This window comes from Nomascus leucogenys, chromosome 8, assembly GCF_006542625.1.
Source record: "Nomascus leucogenys isolate Asia chromosome 8, Asia_NLE_v1, whole genome shotgun sequence".
NCBI classification, from domain to species: Eukaryota; Metazoa; Chordata; class Mammalia; order Primates; family Hylobatidae; genus Nomascus; species Nomascus leucogenys.
The window spans coordinates 55,127,719-55,148,760 of record NC_044388.1 but is presented as its reverse complement, the minus strand read 5'-3'; the positions used below and the strand labels follow the sequence as shown (position 1 = coordinate 55,148,760).

Here is a 21,042-nt window from a genome sequence, read left to right as displayed (position 1 = left end):
TTGGGTGTCAGAGTAAGACCCTGTCTCTTAGAAAAACACGCACAACAGAAAGAAAAGGTTCAGAATCCCTCCCCAGGAAGCACTTATCAGTTAGTTGCAAAGAAAAAGTGACTGTGGACTTTATGGGGGACTTTGTCTAGCTGGTCACCTGGCCAGGTGGGACACGGAGGCCTATTTGTGCCCCAGTGGTGGCAGCTGTCAGCGCTTTGACTTTCACAATCTATTTTATAACATTAAAAGGAGAAAATAGCTTGGGTTCAGCCCTCATGCGAAATGAAGCAGAGTGTTTGTTGAGTGACTATTGCACCCTCAGCACAATCCTCGTGGAAACAGCAGGATGACAAAGAAAATGTGTGATGCCTGATCTGTGCAGTTTACAGGGAAGCTGGGTAAAGACACAGCACACCGGAATGATTAATTACATAATTAAGTTTTAGGGATTCCATTACTAGCTTGAAATATTAAAATCACATGTCCAAAAGGGAGCTAAGTGGCTTGAAGTTGCATAGGAGATGGGCTGGACTTGGAGTAACTTTGAAGGGCTGCCAAGATAAAGGGTGGCAGGAGGGACTCTGACAACGGGAAGGTTGCACCCAGGGGCTGGGCAGAAGAAGAACCCCCTGCGAGGTCTGGGAAAGGGCATATATTAGCTCTAAATAAAACTGCAGCGCCTGAAGAGTTCACAAAGATTATAAACTCAAAAGATCCATGAGTCTCCTTTGCCTAAGCGAAGAGCTCCTAGCTTCCAGTGAGAATTCCATGTCCTTTTTGAAGTGTTTAATTCTTCTGGGTTTGGGCAGGAAACAGCCTTGACCTTGCCATGTTTCCACAAATAAGGGGGAGCCTTGTGTTGGGGCTATTCTGCCTCCCAGAGAGGCAAATTCTTTCTTTCCATTCTGAGATACATCCAAAGTCACTGTAAAGGGAATCAGCCCACCCTTCCCTCAAGAACTGTGGCTTCCAGAGAGGCTCAGGGATTTTAAGGAGGAATGGATTTATTTCTCCCCAGTTTGTTCAATGTAGTGTTTCCCAGCTCTCTGCACCCAGGGGCAGAAGGCCTAGAAGCTGATGGAATTCAGTGGAGGGGTTTCTTCCTAGAGCTGGAGGGAGAACAAGTAGGCAAATCACCTTTGTTGGGACACTTGTCTCTTCCTACGTATGAAACGATAAATGACTTACATGTTGGAGAAAAGCTTTCCTTTAAAAACAAAAACCAATTTTTCTTAGCAAGAATGTCTAATCTGTGTCAGGGATGTGGAAAAGTTCCATTTGATAACAGAAACCTGGAAGCTGCTCTTTTGAGTACAGGCCTGTGAGCTCTGAAACAAAAGCACATCCCTTGGCTTTCATCTTGAAGGCTTTTCAGAATCCTTGCTGTGAATGTTTCAACTAACACAGGCACGCCCTTCCTGAGGATCTCAGGGCTGTCGGGATTTGAGAAGATCTTTGATATTTTAATAAAACTGGCTTAGATTTGTCCCCTTTAAAAACAAATGAAAATGAGCTACAATCCCAGAATGATACCTATGTAGTGCATTTATAGTCATGGCAGGAGGGGCTGGGTTATGGTGCATAAACAAACATCGCCCGCCCCTGTTTACTTCTCTTTCTCATTATATGTCCATTATGCTTGGGGCAATGCTGTTCTTCACATCAGCCTCATTTCAGGAACCAGTGGCCGAGCAGGCACCATCCTTAGTTCTGCTGGTCCCCAGGATAGAGGAAGATATGCTGGGTGAGTCATCGCTGCTTTCTGGAGCTTCTGCCTAGACACAACTCCTGTGTGCACTGCCTTGGCCACTTCTAACTTCAGGATAGCAGAAAAGGCAATTCCACTGTGTGCCTGGGAGGAGAACTGAAAATCTGGTGATTTCCAAACTGCTTGGCCTGTGAAGGGTCAGGGTGAAATGGTGGTGCAGTCTGGTCTAATAGCCTAGGAGACCAGGGATTTTCTCTCATTAGCACTTGCCCTTAGGGAAATCATATAACCTCAAAGAGATTTCATTTCCTTACTCTTTAAGTAGGGAGTTGGTAGGAAGGGGTGGTAAATGGAAAGGAATAATTACGTCTGTCCAACCTGCCTTGTAGGAATGTTGCCTGGATCAAAATAAGGCAATGCGAGTGAAAGTGGAATGGGAATGAAAGGAGATAAAGTATTTTAATGATGGACTGGTGCTGTCCAGGGAATTGCAATCCAGAGGTGATTTGGATGTGCAACTGCAATTTTTTTTTTTTTTTTTTTTTTTTTTCGAGACACAGTCTCACTCTGTTGCCCAGGCTGGAGTGCAGTGGTGCAATCTCGGCTCACTGCAACTTCCACCTCCTGGGTTCAAGTTATTCTCCTGCCTCGGTCTCCTGAGTAGCTGAGATTACGGGTGCATGCCACGACACCAGGCTAATTTTCGTATTTTTGGTAGAGATGGGGTTTCTCCATGTTGGCCAGGCTGTTCTTGAACTACTGACCTCAGGTGATCTGCCTGCCTTAGCCTCCCAAAGTGCTGGGATTACAGGCGTGTGCCACCAAGCCCGGCTCGTGCAGCTGCATTTATTAGGACAAGGTTACAGGTAACAGAAAGTCCTGAATAGCTGTAGTTTAAATATGAGAGAGACATTTGTCTCCCAGGTAAAAGGCTAAGAAGCCCCCAGTCCAGGAGGGGCTTGGCAACGCCACAATTCTTCGGACCCCAGCTCCTTCCGCATCTCTTCTTTGCCATCCTCCATGTGTCTCCCTGTCTTAGTTTGGGTTCTCTAAAAACCAGAGCTTGAGGTCAAAGCTAATGCACCAATACGTTCTTGAGGAATGCAACTCCAGGAAGCAAGAGGAAGGGGGAAAGAGGTGAGGCCGAGAAGGAAGGAGTGGAATACAAAGGGGTGCTTTACGAGGCTGGCCCCAGCTTTCAACAAATGCAGCCAATTGTTTAGTTTCACAGAGTGTCTCTAGAAAGGCCCACTGGGGCTTGGAATAATAAATATGAGAAGAAGGGAGAAAAATTTGTCTGCCTGGTCATGTCCCCCAGTAGTCAAAGTTGGCTTCACGGGGCAGCAGGACTCCACACTTCCAGGTGGCACCAGCTGGCATCTCCTAGCAGGGAAAAGCAGCTCCTGAAACAGCAGCAGAAGCATCTGCACTGTGAACACAGGACCCGGGGCCAGCCAGTGAGTGGGCGAGAGTCAGGGAGACTCTTTACCTGCCCATCTCAGTCTACAGCCCAACAGGCCTGGTCTGGAAAGGCCGTGTGTCTACCTGAATGAGTAGATCCCCGAGTTTCTTGCTGTTCACAGTAACAGGGAAGCCCTGAGGCAGGAGTAGGAGGCATATGACGCGAGTCATGAAGCAATGTGCTGTTGGGTTGTGCTTACAAGCAACACAGGAAGTCAGGAACATCCACCACCATGGGCCCAGCCTGGCCAGGCAGGTGAAATGTCATGGCACAGTAATCTCTGCCACAAGATGGCTTGAAACTCAATGAACCTCATTTAAAAAAAATAAAAACTCTTTCATGGTCTACAAGAAGGTGGTGATGTCAGGTGATCTTTTCAGAAGTTTAATGGTGGTACTGAGCAGAGGAACCATGCTTGAGCAGATCCTGGGAAGTAGATACACTGGTTCAGACATATACTTTGTATGCCAAAGTGGCTGCATGAGCTCCAGCCATCATGTCCACATTCCTGCTAACAAGGATGGTGGAAAGGAAAGATTGAGGCACCTTGCCTTTATCTGTGGTCACTTCTAAAAAGTTGGACACTATGCTGGGAATGGTGGCACCGGCCTGTTGTCTCTGCTTCTGGGGAGGCTGAGGTGGAAGGATTGCTTGAGTCAGGAGTTTGAGATCCCATCTCTAAAATAAAAAAAAGTTGCACACAACATACCTGCTGACTTTTCATTGGCCGAGACTTAGTCCTAATGCCACACTTAGAAGTAAAGCGAAGGCAATATTCTGAGTGATGTCATGCATAGCTGAAAATTGGCAGAATGGTAAAATAGGATATTGAGACCGATTGGCAGCTTATGCCACAGCTGTGAGCGTTGGGAGCGCCTGAGGGGGCACTGCAGAGTGTGCCCGATGTGTGTTCCCATTTCAAGTGGGTATGAGCAGGATGGGAGGTGGAGGAAGGAGAGTGGAGATAAGGGAATAGTGATGTGGAAGAGGTTCAGGGGAAGACAGATGCAAAAGAAGAAGGGAGAGGGAGGGGACAGGCAGTGAGAAACGAGGGTGAAGCAGAAAGAGGGACAAGAGGATTGCCCCACCTGCAGATGGGACTCGTTTTGTTTCTGTGGAAACCATGGAGTCTTTAATGGGCAACAGATGAGGATGAGGATGAGGGTGGGTTCTTGCCAGCAGCAGCACCTCTGTCCACCCAGGGCTGATGTCATGCTAGCCTTGGCCTGTACTCTATCCTCCTCCTGCCCCTTGCCCTAAAACCCAGCCAAACAGACACTGCCTCACTGTTTTCTACTTCCTGCCTCCTTCCCTTCCCACAGTCTGGGAGCAGGAAGTCAGACATATTCCTTCTAGGGTCCTGTGGGCTAGATTCACCCCATCAGCTTGGCATCAGCCTCAGGCTCTCCTGTGGCCCTCTTGCACCTGTACTCTGAAATGGCCTTTCTTGTTTCCAAAAAGCTTCAGGGGAGATGGAAATAAGGTCCAATCTGCAGGACATTATGGCCAAATCAAGGATCCCTAGCCACTTCTGAGGCACTAAGACTGCAGAAGGATCATAGACAGCATTTGGTCAGGACAGACATCACGATGGAACAGAACCGTGAAGAGGCGCCGTCCTTGTCTAGTGGTGTCCTGAACTGAAACTAGCTGGGTGCTTCCCCAAACCTGCGTTAACTGAAACCAGCCAGGTTCCTCCCTGCCCTGCCTCATTACTCATCTTGCTACATCTTTCTTCCTCCCTGAAGGAGGAGCCTGGCCGCAGGTGTGTCTCAGCACTGCAAGACGCTTGGTTCTCGCCAGGCCTTGAAGGCTCACTCATGACAGAAGCATCCATGTACCCCTGGGACACGTCACGGGGTGTGTCCAGCACCAGGAAAGGATCTGCCCTTTTTATGTTTCCCTCCCCTGAGGCAGGGCAGGAGTCGGGCAGGGACTTGCTGGACTGTGAGGAGAAGCAGTGTGTCCTCACCTTTCCACCTTCCTCTGGCCACAGCTTTAGATGCTGAATGATAACAAGGCTGCCTGCCAATCTCATAAGAGGGCATCTTGGGCAAGGCAAGGAGTCTTGGGTTCAAATCCCGGCTCCCCCAGCTGCTGTGCAACCGTGGTATATGACAGCCTCTCTGGGCCTCAGTGTTTGTATCTGCAAGATGAGGCTCCGACATAGACCTGATTGGGTTCTGGTGAGGATTACACAATCCCTGCTTGAAAGGCACCTGGCTTGTTCTGAGTAAACCCCGTGACTCCCTTTAATTCCTGGTGGGTGGCTTGCTTGTGCCGTCATGAGGTTCAGCACTTGGCAGTACCCCGTCACCTGTTCATCATTAGCAATGACGGATGCGATGCTTCCTCTGTGACAAAGCCTCATCCAACAGAGCAGGACTGCAGGGCTTCTCCAGGGCTCGCGGGGGACAAGGGCAGTGCGCACAGTTGCTTTTTGTTTGCTGATGTCACACTAGCACGTGAAAGGGCTGGGTCAGAGAACCCAGCTTGGCCCATGCTGTCTTGGCTGGTGGCCATCCTCACCTTTCTCACCCTTCAGATCCCGTAGGGAGCCCCTGCAGTGGTGCCATGGACGGGAAGCAGCCCACCGTGCTTGTGGCTCACCTCGAGGTCCAGGTGTCACTGCATGGCCTCAAAAGGACTGTCTCCGAGCAGGTGCTCCCTCACCTCCCCTCTCCCAATTTCTACAGCATCCTCTTCCCTGGCTCCTCGCCACTCCCTCCACTCTTTTTTCTTTAAACTTTTATTAAAGAATAACATCCCTCAATTTTTTCCCCTCCAACAAAGAACAAGCCCATGACCAAGAACAAAGAGGACATCTTGACCTTGTAAGTAAGGATGACCACTCTGTCCCCAGCTCATGGGGACCCTGAGGACTCCAGGTCGCCTCCCTATGTTGGCCCCTGATTCAAGCAGATGGCAGGGGGGTGTGTCTGAAGGAGCTGGGTGCTGATGTCAGGAGCCGAGCACCCTTGTGGAAGCCAAGAACAACACTGAGGGGGCAAGAAGAGACTGTGATGAGCTGAGTGATGGTGTTGTCCCCCAGCACACAAGGGCTGGTGCGGCAACTGGCGACCTGAGAGGCAGGGCTGGTCCCAGCAGGGAGGTGTTCATAGAAGGGAGAGATTTTTGGTGAGGAGTGGTAGCACAGTCATTCTCAACCTATAGAGATGCCTATGGGGTGGAAGTTGGATGATCAGGCTGTGATTGGGTCAATCTGATTCAAGGAGAAGGGAGGAGAGGTGAAGTGACCAGAAGGAGGGCAGGAGGGCGGACAGCAGAGAATGCAGCCGGCCACCTGGGCCATCCCCCTTGCCTTAGTGATCCTTTCCCACCCCTGGGCTGAGGATGTGCCTCATTAGGTAGTTTTCAGATGGGTAAACTGAGGCAAGAGCCATTCCAGGCCCAGAGAGGAGAGCAAGGAAGGCATATGTTGTAATCCCTGGGTTATTCATTCACACCCAGGGGAAACTCTCTAGCCCTGCCATTCACTATTTTTAAAAGGCTCAAGTGTTCTGATTTCTGGCAGCAGCAATGTGGTAATGCTTCTTTCCTGTTCCCTCCCTGACTCTTTCTTACCTCATGCTTGGGGGCTTGGCCCCTCTTTTCTCCATGTATTTTCACTAGGGTGCCACACTGCCTGGAATTGCAACCACCCGCTGGGGCCTTGTCAAGTTTATCATCTCTCACCACAGGTGCAGGAAGGAGGCAGGGAGCCGGGCTGTGTCACAGAGCAAGGCCAGGGCATCCCACCCCACCATGGCCACCCATCTCCATGGCCTCCCCCAAGATCAGGAAACTTCCACATTGCAGTAACTAAGTGCACCAGGCGTGGCTGCTGGTGAGCAGTGGTCAGGCAGCCCCTGTGGCCAGCCTAAAGGAAGGTCACGGTTTTTGAAGGCATCTGGTGCCTCCCCTGTTCAAATTTCTTTTTCTCCTCCTTGTTAGTTGAATCTTAAGAATTGACAGTACCATAAAACATGAAACCTTTATTTCTGCTTTTTAAATGGAAAACCAGGCTGGGCACGGTGGCTCATGCCTATAATCCCAGCACTTTGGGAGGCCGAGGTGGGCAGATCACCTGAGATCAGGAGTTCAAGATCAGCCTGGCCAACATGGTGAAACCCCATCACTACTAAAAACACAAAAATTAGCCAGGCATGGTGGCACATGCCTGTAATCCCAGCTACTCAGGAGGCTGAGGCAGGAGAATCACTTAAACCTGGGAGGCGGAGGTTGCAGTGAGACGAGATTGCGCCATTGCACTCCAGCCTCGGTGCAGAGTGAGACTCCCTCTTAAAAAAAAAAAGGAAAACCAAACAAAAGTCATTGTCGGGGGACCTCCCACCCGCCATACAGGGGAACACTCGGCAGAGCCAGAGGCCTGGGCCCAAGTCCTGCCACCAGCTGGCTGTGAAACTGTGGTACAGCACCTTGTGTCCTGCCACCAGCTGGCTGTGAAACTGGCGCAGCACCTTGTCCTCAGGTCCTTGGTTTCCTCACTTGTAAATTCATGGTTCTCCATGGCATCTCTGGCCTTCAACATTATTTTGCATAGAGTCTCAGAAGCTTTAATGTGAGCAGATGATATGGGCACGAAGCAAGGCACCCAGGAGCGGGGGCAACTACTCTGCTTTCTAAAATGCGAAGGAACTGGAAAAACCAGGAGCTGTACCAAAGTGAGTGAGTTTTTTCTTGGGCTACCAAAGGGGTCTGAACTGGTGTGGCTTGAGCTCAGTTTTTGTGTTTCAGACAGATTTGAAAACCCACTTCTCCCAATTAAGCACTGGAAGGAATTAGTCACCCTTCTTTGTGGAAGTGGAGAGATTCTCCGAGGGCTACTCAACAGGCTCTTTTGAAAGGTTCTCAGGACCAGCACCGTGCTGAGTGTGTGTGTGTGTCTGTGTGTGTGTGTGTGTGTGTGTGTGTGTGTGTGTGTGTGTGTGTGTTTGACAGAGACAGAGAGAGAAACAGAGAATGTGAAGGTATATGAGGAATAGAGGGAGGAGTGAGAGAGAGACACAGAGGGAAACAGAGAGACAGAGATGGAGAGACAGAAGGTGAGTGAGACAGACAGATATACAGTGAGGAAGATGGAGAGAGAAATGAAGACACAGAAAGAGAGAAAGAGAAAGGAGAGGGAGAATGAGTGTGGATAGGGTGGAGGGAACAAAAAGATTAAGATACAGTCACCTCTAGGGTTTACCATCATGCTAACAAATATAGCAATGTTCCTGGGTAGAATAGGGCCATGACAAAGGAGAATAATGGAACGGGTGGTTAATTCTGGCCAGAAGAACCCCAGAAGACTTCCTGGAGGAGGTGGCATTTGGCTAGTGTTTTCCATTCAGGGTGAGCTGGGTATCTATGGGTAAGAGCTTCAGAGCAGAGGGAAAAGCAGCTGCAGAGATAGGACGCCGGCTGCTGTCTGTCTCTAAGCCTTGGGCTCCGGGGCCAGGCCTTCTTTATGCTCATTCCTTCACAGGTGGAGCAAGATCCTCAGTCCCCCCGACTCCCAGCCCTCCCCACCCGGGCTCTGCTGGGGCTCCCCCTCCTCTCTAGAGGCCACGCTGGGGAAGTTGCCCTCAGTCTGCAGGCAGCGATGAGAGGCGTTTCACTTCACTCAGCAAAATCTTTTCTTAGAACCACAGTTGGCTTTTACAAAATTTTCTGGCCACATGAAAGCCAAGCAGCCAGCTTTCAAAAGGCTTTAGATGGCTGAGAAGGAGTGTTCAAGGAAGGCTGCTGCATCATGGAAGAGACTCTTCCCATGCTTACGGTTTGAATGTTTGCTCCCTCCCAAACTCTTGTGGAAACTCAAGCCCCAGTGTGGCAGGATGGAGAGGTGGGACCCTTAAGAGGTGATTGGGTCGGCCGGGCGCGGTGGCTCACGCCAATAATCCCAGCACTTAGGGAGGCCAAGGCGGGCAGATCACGAGGTCAGGAGATCGAGACCGTCCTGACTAACACAGTGAAACCCCGTCTCTACTAAAAATACAAAAAATTAGCTGGGCGTGGTGGCGGGCGCCTGTGGTCCCAGCTATTCGGGAGACTGAGGCAGGAGAATTGCTTGAACCCGGGAGGCGGAGATTGCAGTGAGCCGAGATCGCACCACTGCACTCCAGCCTGGGGGACAGAGCGAGACTCCGTCTCAAAAAAAAAAAAAAAAAAAAAGAGGTGATTGTGTCATGAGGGCTCTGCCCTCGAGTGGATTAATCCATTCATAGATTAATGGATTAATGAATTAAAGGGTTGTTTTGGGAGTGGCTGGCTTTATTTCAGGAAGAGAGGCCTGTGCCTGCCCAGTCAGCTCCCTCCCCACAAGATGCCCTGTGCTGTCATGAGACTCTGCAGTGTCCCTACCAGCAGGAAGGTGCTCCCCAAATGCAGCCCCTTGACCCTGGACTTCCCAGCCTCCAGAACTGTAAGAAAGACATTTCATTTCTTGCAAATTACCCAGTCTCTAGTATTCTGTTATAAACAATAGAAAAAGGATTAGGACGCCATCTTTATGTCTTTTTACGATTGGGACGGGGAGGGAAGAGGTGAGGAGGAGACCAAAGTTGGGGATGTCTGTGAACGAAGTGACATCCTTGAGGGAGTGAGCCCCCTTCACCAGTGGTGTACATTCTACCACCCACCCATGTTTTATTCATCTGGCTTCCACCATCTTCCTCTGCCAACCACAGTGTTACGAGTGCTGAGGGACAGGGTGGGGAGATGAGGATTCAAAGGATGAATAGAGTGAGTTCTCTTCCTTTTAAAGTTGCAAATGAATGATTACCCAATCAATGTGGCAGCTACGAGCTGCAGTGAACTGTGCAAAAGAGCAAGTTTCTGGGTCTTGGGGAATCGAGGAGGCATTTTTTGAGCGTGGTTTTGCAGAATAAGTCAGCATTTACCCACAGAGACAAGCAGGAAAGATGTCCTAAAAAGCAAAGCAGCAACTGCAGGGGCCACCAAGGGGCAAAACCCCAAGTCCTAGTCTGTTGCTGTCACCAAATGTCACGTTGCCTCTTTGTGCCTCTGCTCAGCAGAGATCATTGTTGATGGAGCATTGTGAGGCCTTTCAGGGTGAGGAGGTGTTCTGCTTTGGGACTCTATCATCATCTTACAGAACATGGCATCAGCTTCCAGGGACTGTTTGACACACAATTTTGGTTTCCCTCGAGTACAGAACCTGGCACGTGTTAAAAACCTAATCAGTGCTTATTGTCATGAAAGCAAAGCACTGTAACTCTGCGACTAAAGCATGACAGCTATATTTTGTCAGGTAGAAAAAGAACACAGGCGGTTGCCTTGACTGTGCTCAGAAGGGTGTACCCTAAACTTATTACTATTGTGGATTTTATTTGTGAGATTTGATTTTTTTAATGAACGAAGAGGTGTTTAACACGTCTTAACTGCAATATTTGCAAGTGTTCATAAGCCTGAAATGTATAGAATGGAACTGAATTTTTTGAAGTTAGGCATTGTTACCATGATTTTAGCAGTTGTTTATTGAGTAGGGATAAGGGGCTTTGCACACTGCATGTTTTCTCTATGTTTGGTAACTTTGATTTTTCCTCTCATCTCTATCTGAAAGTGGGATACATTTCCTCAGAAGAAGCCTGACTGGAAGCAAGCATCTGCAAAAGCAATATGGACTTGTCCTTAATAGGAAGAGGAGCTGCTGGCCTGGGCATGGAAGGGAGAACAGGAAGGCCAGGGGCTCAAAGCACAGAGATGGGGCGCAGGGAGGTGGCCAGGGGTGGACAGAGTGGGTGACCTGGAGACTGTGAGGAGGATGTTAAAACTGCTAGAGAGAAAGCATGGGTGTGTTAGGCCAATCTTGCATTGCTATAAAGGCATACCTGAGACTGGGTAATTTATAAAGAGAAGAGGTTTAATTGGCTCACAGTTCTGCTGGCTGTACAACAAGCATGGCACCAGCATCTGCTTGGTTTCTGGCAAAGCCTCAGGAAGTTTTACTCACGGCAGAAGGTGAAGCAGGATCAGGCACATCACATGGCCAGAGTGGAAGCAAAAGACAGGGAGGGAGGAGGTGCCACGCACTTTTAAACAACCAGCTCTTGAAAGAACTCACTCATCACCAAGGGGATGGTGTTAAGGCATTCATGAAGGATCTGCCTTCATGATCCAAATACTTCCCACCAGGCCCCACTTCTAACACTTGGGATTATAATTTTACATGAGATATGACAGGGACACAGACCCAAACCATATCAATGGGCTTGAGGCATGGAACAGATCATTCTTTGCACCTCATGCTGTCTTCATTTCTTCCCCATCTGGAAATGAGACCAAACGTGAAGACTGTGGACACTTTCAGGCAGGTGGGACCCCAAATGATGGCCTCTGGGGGGAACCATCTGTTACCAGGTGCCCAATGGTGTAGTGATAAAGAAGGTGAACCCCGGAGCTCAACTGCCTGGGTGCAAATCCTGCTGTTCCATGCACTCGCTCTGCAACCTTGGGTAATTTAGTCAGCCTCTCGGTGCTTTCGTTTCCTCATCGAGGGAGGGAGCAGTAAGAACATCTGGCTCATGGGAGGCTGCAAGGGACCAAGTGCATGAAAGGTTTAGAATAGCACCTGGTGGGCTGGGCATGGTGGCTGGCGCCTGTAATCCCAGCACTTTGGGAGGCTGAGGCAAGTGAATTAGCTGAGGTCAGGAGTTCAAGACCAGACTGGCCAACATGGCAAAACCTCATCACTACTAAAAATACAAAAATTAGTCGGGTGTGGTGGTGGGCAGCTGTAGTCCCAGCTACTTGGAAGGCTGAGGAGGGAGAATTGCTTGAACCCAGGAGCTGGAGGTTGCAGTGAGCCAAGATCACACCATTGCACTCCAGCCTGGGTGATAGAGTGAGACTATGTCCCAAAAAAAAAAAAAAAAAAAAAAGTAGCACCTGGTGCCTAGCAAGGGCTCCACACCCAGGCATGGATGCATGTGCTTTCTATGACCCCTTAAGCCCATTTCCCTGTAACACATTTTGTAGTCTCTTCCTGATTTCTGACTACAAGAGAACCTGGCATAATTGCTTCTTTTGTTTAAATCAGTTACGGCGGTTTTTTTTGTTTGTTTTTTGTTTTTGTTGTTGTTGTTGTTTTCTTTTTTTTGAGACAGAGTCTCACTCTGTCGCCCAGGCTACAGTGCAGTGGCACGATCTCAGCTCACTGCCAGCTCCATCTCCCGGGTTCACGCCATTCTCCTGCCTAAGCCTCCTGAGTAGCTGGGACTACAGGTGCCCACCACCACACCCAGCTAATTTTTTTTGTATTTTTTTTTTTTTTTTTAGTAGAAACGGGGTTTCATCATGTTAGTCAGGATGGTCTCAATCTCCTGATTTCGTGATCCACCCATGTCGGCCTCCCAAAGTGGTGGGATTACAGGCACGAGCCACTGCGCCCAGTTACGGTGTTTTTAGCAGCAAGTAATACAAAGTGGCTTCTTCAATATGGATGTTCATGCTTACTTAGCAGGAAATTCAGAGGTAGATGGTCTCTCCAGATGTTTCTATGTCTCCTAATCTTTTTGCTTGATTTTGAGCCATTTAGGTGATCATCAAGCCAGTCTACCAAGGTTGAGCAGAGAATGGAGAGATGGTAAAAGCCAAACTGGCCCATTTGTGAGGTGTGGCCGCCATGGAGAGGAATGACATTTTTTGAAAATAAAAGCAAAACATGCCTGGGTTCATGTTTCCAAGTGAGCACTGTCCTTTGAGGTCACCTGGGAAGCAGGGCACTTTTTCCAATGTGATGTGTCACTCAGGTGATTTTGAACTCTTCTCCTGGAATCTTCCCTGGAGGTAAATTATAAATCACATTCACATCTGAATATGATTTTTTTCCCTCTTTTAACTTATTCAAGATGTTCTCAGTTGGACAAATATTTTGCAAGTCTCCATTGTAGGCAAGCAAGGGAGGAAACAACCATTTATTCATCAGCGACTGCTTTCCAGGGACTTTGCATGGGTTATTGAGTCACCTCACAATGACTTTGAGGAGCTGGCATTACCATCTCCAGTTTAAAGATGAACAAATGGGTATCTCTTTTTTTTTTTTGACTTAATTTTATTTATTTATTTTTTTATTATTATTATACTTTAGGTTTTAGGGTACATGTGCACAATGTGCAGGTTTGTTACATATGTATCCATGTGCCATGTTGATTTCCTGCACCCATTAACTCGTCATTTAGCATTAGGTGTATCTCCTAATGCTGTCCCCCCCCTCCCCCACCCCACAACAGTCCCCGGAGTGTGATGTTCCCCTTCCGTGTCCATGGTTCTCATTGTTCAATTCCCACCTATGAGGAGAACATGCGGTGTTTGGTTTTTTGTACTTGCGATAGTTTACTGAGAATGATGTTTTCCAGTTTCATCCATGTCCCTACAAAGGACACGAACTCATCATTTTTTATGGCTGCATAGTATTCCATGGTGTATATGTGCCACATTTTCTTAATCCAGTCTATCGTTGTTGGACATCTGGGTTGGTTCCAACTCTTTGCTATTGTGAATAGTGCCGCAATAAACATATGTGTGCATGTGTCTTTATAGCAGCATGATTTATAGTCCTTTGGGTATATACCCAGTAATGGGATGGCTGGTTCAAATGGTATTTCTAGTTCTAGATCCCTGAGGAATCGCCACACTGACTTCCACAATGGTTGAACTAGTTTACAGTCCCACCAACAGTGTCAAAGTGTTCCTATTTCTCCACATCCTCTCCAGCACTTGTTGTTTCCTGACTTTTTAATGATCGCCATTCTAACTGGTGTGAGATGGTATCTCACTGTGGTTTTGATTTGCATTTCTCTGATGGCCAGTGATGATGAGCATTTTTTCATGTGTTTTTTGGCTGCATAAATGTCTTCTTTCGAGAAGTGTCTGTTCATGTCCTTCGCCCACTTTTTGATGGGGTTGTTTGTTTTTTTCTTGTAAATTTGTTTGAGTTCATTGTAGATTCTGGATATTAGCCCTTTGTCAGATGAGTAGGTTGCAAAAAAGTTCTCCCATTCTGTAGGTTGCCTGTTCACTCTGATGGTAGTTTCTTTTGCTGTGCAGAAGCTCTTTAGTTTAATTAGATCACAAATGGGTATCTCTGTGTGTGTGCACCTAATCTCAGCTGGTTCACATGAGATCCCCTGAACACCCACCCTCGACCCCCGCGCTGCCCCTTATCTGCTCCGACAAGATGAAAGAAACAATCATGAACCAAGGAAAACTCTCCAAACTGCAGGTACAAGTGCACATTGGCGGGAAAGGAACTGCCGGCAAAAAGAAGAAAGTTGTTCATGGGACAGCCACAGCAGATGATAAAATCTTCAGTTCTCCTTAAAGAAGTCAGGGTTAAACAATACCTCCAGTACAGAAGAGGTGAATATGTTTACAAACCAAGAAACAGTGATCCACTTTCACAACCTTAAAGTTCAGGCATCTCGGGCAGCAAACACCTTCACAATTACAGGCCGTGCTGAGACACAGCAGCTGAGAGAAATGCTACCCGACATCTTAAACCAGCTTGGTGCAGACAGTCCCACTAAATTAAGGAGACTGGCTGAAGCTCTGCCCAAACAACCTGTGGATGGAAAAGAGCCACTTGCTGCTGGAGAGGATGATGATAATGAAGTTCCAGATCTTATGGAGAATTTTGATGAGGCTTCCAAGAATGAGGCAAACTGAACTGAGCCAACTTCTGAAGAAGATAAACCTTGAAGAAGTTCCTGGGAGCTGCTATCTTATGTTATGACTGCATTTTAAGAAATTTTTGTGTATGCATCTGATAAAATCTAGATCTCTAATATGTTTAAGCCCAAACCCTTTGGACACTGCAGCTCTTTTCATCTTTTGCTTATACACTATTTCATTCTTTGCAGCTAATTAAGCTGGAAAAGCCTGGGAATAAAGTTTGAAACAAAGGTTAATAAAGTTATTTGCCTAGGGGAAAAAAAAAAAAGCCAGGTGCGGTAGCTCACACCTGTAATCCCAGCACTTTGGGAGGCCAAGTTTGAAACAAAGGTTAATAAAGTTATTTGCCTAGGAAAAAAAACAAAAAAGGCCAGGTGCGGTAGCTCACACCTGTAATCCCAGCACTTTGGGAGGCCAAGATGGGTGGATTACCTGAGGTCAGGAGTTGAAGACCAGCCTGACCAACATGGTGAAACCCTGTCTCTACTAAAAATACAAAAATTAGCCGGGCATGGTGGCAGACTCCTGTAGTCCCAGCTACTCGGGAGGCTGAGACAGGAGGATTGCTTGAACCTGGGAGGCGGAGGTTGTGGTAAGCCGAGATTGCGCCACTGTGCACCATCCTGGGCAACAAGAGCAAAACTCTGTCTCAAAAATAAAATAAAATAAAATAAATCCCTGTCTTCATGGAATATATATTCCAGTGAGAAGATGAACAAATGGAGGACCATGCCAGTCAAGTGACATCCCTAGTGACATTCACCAGAACAGAGTCATACTTTGGATCCCATGTTCTGTGACTTCCTCTTCACCACGCTTCCTCCACACACATAGCAGCTCAAGGGTTTCTGATGAGTGGGGTAGGTAGGAAATGGCACAAAAACCACAGATGACACAGAACGCAATGTGTGTCTAAGAATGTATGCATGTTTTACTAAAAGGACTTTAGAGTTAGGAAACATTCACTTTAGCTGAGTATTGGAGAACTTCATGGAGGGGTTATCACTGGACCTGCATAGGCTGGAATGGGGGCCCAGCAGTGGGAGGCGCAGGGTCAGAAGGGCAAGGAGGAGCTGGTCTGAAGCATATGGTAGGCGTGGGGAGAGGTGTGGGAGAGGGCTGGGACCTTAGGTTCAAGCTGGTTTGTACAGGCTGAAGACTTTCTATTCAATTTCACAATCATTGCAAAGCCCTTGCAGACTTAAACAAGGAAATACTTTATTCAGCAACATTTTAGAAGGATTAATGTGACAGTGATGTGATGGAAAAGAGATCTTGAAGGTCAAGAGACCATTTAGGAAGCTATGAAAAGTGTCAGGACATAGCCTAGTGTTTCTAAGACATTTGGATTTCATGGACCAGCCAAGTTTCCCCTCAAAACTTAAAGAGATTGACCTAAGTGTCCTGATATTCTATTTTTGCCAAACAAGGGCATAGACAACAATAACAATAACAACAACCACCTAGTCCCACTATCACTTTGTAAATAAAAGGACATGCTAGCTTCCCTAAGCAGGAAGGATGTTGTTGCTGTGTAGACAGTATTTCCCAAAAAGGACATCTGGGACTTTACATGAACATATCGTTTCTCCTCCCAACACACACATGCACACACTCATGTACACACATGTGTGTTTTCCTCATTTCACAATAAAAAGGCAAGAACTTGGTTCTGGACATGTCACTGGTCCTTCACCCAGCTTCTAGGAAGCACTGCAGTAGACTATAACAGGGAACTCCCAAACAGCCCATTTGGAATGCACCTTCCCAATAGCTGCTGCTGAAGGACCACACCCAGGAATCGATGTTAATACCATGATTCTGCCTGGTATTAAAGCATTAAAGCTGGGCTCCTGGGGAGGCCAGTGCAATCCATTGGCTGGCCAGTGTCCATTGAACCTCTCCTTTCTGAATCTGAGCAAGTGACTAAGGCTGTATTTAGACTGGAGAACAGTTGCACTGGAAGGTCATGAGGGGTTGGGATAATCATCTGGGGACATAAACAAGCTAGAAAGGCAGGGGAACAGGCCAAATCTGCAGAAAGAAGTCCAGGTAGGAAACCACATGGCCCCAGAGGAGGCAAAAAAAAAATACTGGAAGCACAGCTGCCTCAACACCTTCCCAGGTCTAATCTCATTTCCTATGAGGCCCCTTGTATTTCCATTGTGTGTCAGTGAGATGTGCCTCTGTCTTTTCATAATCCCCTTAGGTTGATTGGTTCTTTCTTTCTTGTAACCAGAGGCTTGACTAGAATTGAATTCAAGACAAGCACAAAGATCGTGATGCAAATGAAAGGGACAGAGGGGAGAGAAACAGAAAACAAGTGAGGAAAATTTGGTAAGGGATTAAATCGGGTAAAAAAAAGCATCAAATGTTACTCCAAGGTCTTGACCCAGGGAAAGTAGGTGTGTCAGAATCAGAAAACAGGAAACCCAGGAGGAGTTGCTGGGGAGGGAGTGAGTTGTTGAGTTTGAGGTGCGGGTAGCAGGTGGATGGTTGGTGCAGAGGAGCTATCCAGAGCTCAGGCGAGAGTGACTACAGTGGGAGAGTGTGGGACGAGAAGGAAGAGCAAGTGGAATAAGACCGGCACAGGGACTTGGGTCTGGGCACTGGATAACTGATCTGGGAGGGGAGGGATTTGGATGCTCCCAAGGAGTGGCGTTGAGAGGGTAAAGGTGAATGGAGGCAAGAGAAACCAGAAAAAGGAGCCCAGAGAAGATGAAGGACTGAGGCCCTGCTGGTTTCTGAGCCCCCAGCACATGCTCAGCAGATGGCTGTGGAATGTCTCTGAGGGAGAGAGCATATACTTGATAAAGAGTTCAGATGGCATAAATTGTGGGATGCTCGAACAATTCTCATACCTAGGGTCACGCCACTACATTTCAGTAATTCTGGTATGAAAATTAGAAATGGGTGAGTTATAGGGTTTGAGGAAGGAGGAGGTGGGAAGAGAGAGTTAATGGATAACATCCAAGTATACACCTGTAATCCCAGCATTTTAGGAGCCTGAGGCAGGAGGATCACTTGAGGCCAAGCGTTCGAGATCAGCCTGGACAAGATAGTGAGACCCTGTCTCTACAGAAAATTAAAAACAAGTTAGTGGGGTGTGGTGGTGTGCACATATAGTCCCAGCTACTCAGGAAGCTGAAGCAGGAGGATTGCTTGAGCCTGGGAGGGTGAGGCTTCAGTGAGTGGTGATCACACCACTTCACTCCAGCCTGGGCAGCAGGGTGAGACCGTGTCTCAAAAATAAAAAAGAAAAAGAGAAAAGATAATTGCCCAAAATGAAACTTCCTGAATAATCAATGGATTTCAATCATTTCTATTTTTCAATGGTCTGATGACCTTGTGTTGAAGGACATGCAGGGTTTATTTCAAAAGGAGATTCCTGGGCCCTTGCCTCGATTTCCTGAATTAAAGTACTAGTGCTGAGGCCCAGAACCTGCCTGTTAAACAAGCTCCCTAGGTCATGTGTGTGCCCACCAATATGTGAGAACTTGTCTCCATTATCCTGAGAGGGCTGACTGTATTCTTTCACATGATTTCCTCTGGAAGCACTGAAGAGGGGTTCTTGTACCCATCTGTTAGGAAGAAAATCAGCCATTTCAAAGCACGCTGCAAATCTGAAGCCTTCCAGGCACCACTGGCGAGATAAAGGATAGAATCCAGGTGGTGTCTCCTCTCCATATAACTAGGCCAAAGATAGCAACTAGGAAGGTTTTTGCTTCCGCCCAGGAAGACTCACTGCTGGGTCCCACTTCTGCAGTGCTTGCTGGCATCATGGCAGGGAAGAGATCTGCCCCTCTCTTTCCAGCCTCCCGAGGAAGCCTCTCCACAAACCCGCTTTCAAAATCATAAGAGCGAAGTGACTCACATCTGTAGGACTCACAATGTGACATCAGGTTTGTGGGCAGGGAAGGAAGGTAAGCTCCATTGCCTCCTATCATGGTGTGTGGCCTTCAGGCTGCAAATGTGCATGCCTGATTGCCTAAGCCCTTTCTTGGGATCAAAGTCATCTGGTTCCACCCACAGACATCACAGCTGCCCTTGCCAGAATGTCCTGAGCTGGGCATGGAGGTGCATGCGTATAGTCCCAGCTACTCAGGGGGCTGAGGCAGGAGGATTGCTTGAGCCCAGGAATTCAAGTCCAGCCTGGGTAACATAGCGAGACCTCATCTCTAAAAATAATAATAATAAATAAATAAACAAAAAATAAGAATGCCCTCAGTTTAGGGTTGAGTTTTGACAAAAAGGCATCCACAACTCTCAGGCAATACAATAGCAATGAAACTGACTTTGATGTCTCTGTTGATGGTGTACACATTGCATCATTAAAGATTGTTTGGGCTGCAACCAGCTGAAGATCCCATGACCCTTGACTCAGAGCACTAGGAATGGCCCAGGGTGAGTTCTGTGGCTCTGTGATAACCCCAAGGGTCGAGGCTCTTTGTATCTTGTTACTCTACCATTTTTGATATGTCAGCAACATCCTGCTTTCTAGTCAAAGATGACCACCGTATTTTCTCACACACGATGGAAACCCAAGCAGGAGATGAGGGAGACTTTGCAAAGGGTCTCCTCCCCCTGAACCTTTCTCATCAGGGAGAGGGACTTTCCCTAGAGGCAGGCCTTGATCACGTGATGGCTCCAGGGCCTATGACTGCAAAAGGGCACTCACTGCCATACATCAGGTTTCTGTTATTAATGAAAGGGGACTGGCCACTGGTAGGCCATAAAAATGTGTCCCACATGGGGAACAGATATTAATGAGTAAAGAATTCAAAGGACTTCATTTCCTCCCACCAGACCATTGCACCCAGTGGAGAAGCATGTGTGGCCAGGGAGCAGCATGAAGGTGAAATCAGAACCTGTCCTTGAAGCACTCTGGAAGTATGAGCAGGGGTGCAGTCAGGACGGCCCGACTCTCTGACCCTGCAACTGAACCACAGGGATCTCTTGTATGTGTCACTGTGCTTCTTCAATCTTGCCATCACTGTGCTGAAAAAGCATCCCTGGGCCTTTGTGGTGAAGCCATTGGCAGAGTATCAACAGTCTTTCCAATATACCAGTCCCACAGGGACCAGCCCCAGCTCCTTTACTCGGTTCATCATCACACAAAAAAGTCTCCAGAGTGATGAATGGAGGGAATGTCTATACAAGCTGGGAGAGGCTTCAGGGATGGGGCATGACTCTGAGAAGCTCCACATGCAAAACAGGGTTATGATGGTCTAGGAGCCCAGCTGCAGGGAGGTGGGCAGCCGGGAGGTGGGCTGGGGCCATCAGGGAAGTGACTGACTGCAAGGGCAGGCTCAAGGTGAAACTTTGAGAGGCAGATCCCAAGGCCCTTGGATCTGGCCTGTTACAGCAAATGGAGGAGTAAGGCAGAAAAGTCCTCTAGGGCTGTCTTCTACTCTCTCCTCCAACAGATTTTCCCTGAGCATTTGCCATGAGCGAGACTCTGTTAGCTGTCGAGGTTTCAAGGGAAGGTAGAAAAGACAGAAGCAAACCAATGATAAAGGTATCCATTGTCTTTTAGTGACTTTCATACTCGCCCCCTCTCTTTTTTATTCTGTGCATCTCATTATCTAAGGGCTCGTTTTGTACCAAATGCTTTTATACATCATCTCATTCAAATCTCTCTGAGGTTGGCAATGCTATTTTTGTTTTACAGCTGTAAAAACTAAGGCCAGAGAGGGAAAACGAGTGACCCAGGGCCCCACAGCTAGCGACATTCAAATCCACGGGGTCTATCTTAGTGACAAAGCTGGCATATTTCTTCCCCTCCTTGTGCCTGCTGAGGTTTTTTTGTTTTGTTTTGTTTTGTTTTTTGTTTTGGCTTTTGACATTTTACAATATTTTGCTGTTTTTTCCTAATCAGGCAATATACATAAATATTTTAACAATCAACTAGTTTAAGATTTATGAAAAACAGCGTTTTCTTGCCCACCTTCTCCCAATTCTTCCTGCTCCCCAGAGGCAACCACTTCCAAATGTTAGCCAGTTCAATTCTACATGTAATAGGAGAACGGCAATTTTTATTGATGTGTTGATTTGAAACATTTGGCATCTTCTGGTGATGAAGTTTTGTCTCTCTCTACTGGACACCATCTGCCTCTTCCAGATGTATTCTTCTCACCCTTGGCATTCCCCCAAGAGGCTGACCTGTATGAACACAGTGCAC

General features: G+C 47.6%; 1 pseudogene; it reads left to right on the top strand.

The window, feature by feature from the left end:
- Window positions 1–14,246: 14,246 nt before the first annotated feature.
- On the top strand, window positions 14,247–15,269 carry LOC115836267 (annotated as a pseudogene).
- The last annotated feature ends 5,773 nt before the right edge of the window (window positions 15,270–21,042 follow it).